The following is a 4,246-nucleotide window of genomic DNA, read 5'->3' as shown; positions in this document are numbered from 1 at the left end:
AAGATTAAATATACATGGTACAGTCGTTTTACTAAATATGAGAAGTGGAAGCAATTTCTTTAAACAGGCAGAAATTCTTTCACATAGAATACTGAAATATTTTGCTGGTTAAGCTGTTCTTGAAAACCTTGGATACCTTATAAAGGAATGCTCTCCATCACTGAACCGAAAAGGCTTCATGTGACTCCTTATTTTACTTGTGTTTCAAAAAAATTTGACATTAGTAACAATAAACATGAATTAATAATAAAAGTCCATCCATCAAAGTGGAGGAATAAGCCATTGGTAACCAGATACTAGCCAAATATTCAAACATATTATATGTAAACAATTCACAGAAATTCAAAAGGCTTTGGACTTGTAATGCCTGTGTTAGAGCCATTTATCCTAAAATGGAACTGGGGCAGGATACCTTAGACAACAAGGTAAACTGTTGTTTTTTTGTTTTTTTGTTTTTTTGTTTTTTACTCAAGATACTTAGGCATTTCTGGAATGATATAGTTAACATAAGGGAGATGTCCTGAGAATGAACTTATCTATTTTTGGCCATGAATGTCAATGTTCATTTAATTACTGAGTCTAATAGATATTTTAAAAAGGATCTATTTTTTAGTCTTAAAAATATTGTTTGGAAACTGATATTGTCTAAATTAGTTTTGAAGTGACAATAATTTGGAAGATGGGTATTTCTTATAAAAGTTATTCACATAAAACCAATTTAAAGATATGATTTAGATACTCATATTTAAACTTAGAAGAAGATAATTTTTAAACTCTCCCTATATAATTAAATTTAGAAATTATTACTTGCTTACTTAATTAATTAATTTATTGGGAGAGCACAAGCAGGGGAGGGGCACAAAGAGGGAACCATGAGATCATGACCTGAAGGTGCCCCATAGCTGCTGTCCCCACTTCCTACTCTTCCTAATTCAGCCAACCATACAATGTTATGACATCGCTGTAACAGGAGGGCATACCTCTTTTGGACAGGTTACAGTTCACAGGGAAAAGTGTAGGTTTAAAGAGGTTTTATTTGGTGTTCAAGGCTTATAACTAATAAGATCTAAATCAATTATATATTCCAATATTCCTCTTTAGACCAGAATTTTTCAACATGCAGGTGTCAAACCATGAGTCTATTAAAACTAGCATTATTTTCAAAGAAATAGACTAGAATAGGGGCTCCTGGATGGCTCAGTCGGTTGAGTGTTCAACTCTTGATTTCAGCTCAGGTCACGATCTCACATATAGTTCGTGACTTCAAGCCCCACATTGGGCTCTGCACTGACAGTGCAGAAGCTCCTTAAGATTCTCTCTCTCTCCCTCTCTCTCTGTTCCTCCCCCAGTTGTGCTCTCTCTCTCAAAATAAATAAACTTAAACAATAATAAAAAAGAAATAGACTAGAATAAGAGAGAATAAAAAGTATCAGAGATTATCACATGTAGTAAGGTTAGGAATTGCTTAGTGATACTGTTTTTCAAAGGTGTGTGTGTATGGACTGGATCCTGATGTAGAATGAGTTACTCTGATTTATGGTGACAGCATTTTGAAAATCACTGGCATTTTTACTTTTGTGAAGAAGCTATAGCATTCTCTTGAACTGACATTTATCATCTAATAAACAACTGAGTAGTATGCTAGAACTAAACAACTGAGTAGTAAGCTAGAACTAATGTCTAGGCCCAAACATACCATGTTCATGTTTTGTCTTAAACCCTAGGCAAAGTTTCTAGGGGAAAAAAAAAATGGTTGAAGGTGTTTGTCATCCTGACATATTCCTTTGTTTTAGTTGCTGACTTGTTTGGCCACTGGCAACTTCGTTGAAGGTTGAGTCCTATACTAGTTTTTAGACAGTATGCTCAGTTGACTAGAGAATTAATTAGTCATTGTCCAGTGTTTCACAACTTACATTTTTATTTTTCTTTATAATCATGACCATTGACTATTTTACTATGGCTCTTAAAATGTCAATTTATCTTTTGAATCCATGCTTCTAATATCTCCTGTAACTACTGTAGATACTAATTTTTTATTGTTTTTTTCAATTAAAACTTAATTGTAATAAATGACACTTGCTCAAGTTGAACTGTAAACTTGTATATGTTATCCTTCATTTCCATCATTTCTTTCCAGATGCTATTCATTGCCCTAAATGTTGTCTCTATCTGAAAATGGATGATTTCCTCACTTCTTTATGTGCAAAGTGTTCATATTTTCTGGACATGGGTCCTCTGAGACAATCATGGACCAAGTTGTAATGGCTATTTAGAATATATGTTTTGTGAATATCTCTGTCACCACCTTATTATTAAAGTTGTCTGGTTACCTCTGTAATGTGATTTGATAAATGTCAAAATATCTCCTTGTTATCAATTGCATCTATTAGCACTTCTGATTTATGCCTGAAATGGCCATTCTTCATTTCTTATGTTAAGATGTTATGTACAACTGGTCCTTGTTAAAAATTAAAATGATTTCTGCCTATTAATAGCTTTATCGAATATTGAATTAAATAATTCTATTTTTTTTGTTCTCACCTTAAAAAAAACCTTTTTTTTAACATTTATTTTTGAGGGAGAGAGAGACTGACCACCAGCGAGAGTGTGGGCAGAGAAAGAGGGAGACACAGAATCTGAAGGGGGCTCCAGGCTCTGAGCCGTCAGCAGAGACCCCGACGTGGGGCTGGAACTCACAAACTGCGGGATCATGAGCTGTGCTGAAGTTGGATGCTCACCCGGCTGAGCCCCCCCAGGCGTCCCAACCCTCACTTTTTTTCGTTTTTAATTTCAGTTTCTAAGAACAAAAAATAGAACCAAATAGAAAGATTATACCAAGAAGATTGAATTTTTCATTTCCCATAATGAAAATTAATTTTCACTTAAATTCTCCAAAAATCACATAGAACCCATTTGTAGAACAAGGAGTAATTTAAGGGGCACCTGGGGGGCTCAACCTGGTAAGCTCAGTCGGTTAAGCGTCCGACTCTTGGTTTCAGCTCAGGTCATGATTTCATGGCTCATGAGATCGAGCTCCAAGTGGAGCTCTGCACAGAGAGCCTGCTTGGAATTCTCTCTCTCTCTTTTTCTGTTTCTGCCCTTACCCCTGCTCATGCTCTCTCTCTTTCTCAAAATAAATAAACTTTAAAAAAAGGAATTTAAGTTGAAAATCCTGAGATGTGCTGTTTTAGCATTTAATTTTGAAAATTTTATTTGTGAAAAGACACAAGTATATGTATGTCTCTGTGTGTACATACACATGAGTAATTAAATTACTTTAGTAAAATAATCAACTTTATGAGTTTCAAAATTAATTTCCAAATTATTTATTGCTACTTCAAAGTCTACAAGTGGCTTAGGTATGGTTTGTACATTACATTTAGTTTTATTCCATTATAATGCCCTTTGCTGGTTTATAAGCTCTTTCAGGATAATAATAATTCATATCTGTTCTCCTGGGACTGATCTGTCATACAATCAAAACCATGTAATTACCATCTAAATGTATGAATAAATGACTTAATTTGTGAAATTTTAAAGGGTAAGACTATTTTACAATTTGAAGCAAGAAAATAATGATATAACATTATAATGGGCACTCTTTGATCGATTGCCACTAGAAATGTAGCCTTCTCTCATCTCCCATGTTAGTTTCCTAGAGCTGCAATAACAAATTACCACAAACTAGGGGGTCCAGAGTAACTGAAATGTATTGTTGCACAGTTCTAGAGCTCAGCAGTCTGAATTCAAGAGTCTGCAGGGTCATAGTCCCTCAGGAGGCTCTGTGGGAGAATTTCTTGCCACTTCAGTTTCTGCTAGCTGCAGACATTTCTTGGCTTGTCTCCATTGCTCCCATCTCTGCCTCATGGTCACCCCTCATGGTCACCCTGCCTCTATCACTTCTGTGTGTTTTCTCCCCTGTCTCAAATAGCCCTCTTCCTTTTTTTCTTTTATAAGTGATTTTTTAAGATTATTTGTTTATTTTGAGAGGGAGAGAACACACGTGGGCAAGGGGCAGAGAAAGAGGGAGAGAGAGAATCTCAAGCAGGCTCAGCACCATCAGTGTCAGCGCATAGCCCAATGCCGGCTCGAACTCACAAACCATGAGATCATGACCTGAGCTGAAAGTTGGATGCTTAACCTACTGAGCCACCCAGGTGCCCTTCCCTCTGCATTTTTAGTAAGGATTTTCATAGCATTAAAGGCCCACAGGGATAATTCAGGATGATCTCCTTATCTTAAGACC

This window comes from Prionailurus bengalensis, chromosome X, assembly GCF_016509475.1.
Source record: "Prionailurus bengalensis isolate Pbe53 chromosome X, Fcat_Pben_1.1_paternal_pri, whole genome shotgun sequence".
NCBI classification, from domain to species: Eukaryota; Metazoa; Chordata; class Mammalia; order Carnivora; family Felidae; genus Prionailurus; species Prionailurus bengalensis.
The sequence above is the reverse complement of the archived record's forward strand: the minus strand, read 5'-3'. Positions refer to the sequence as shown.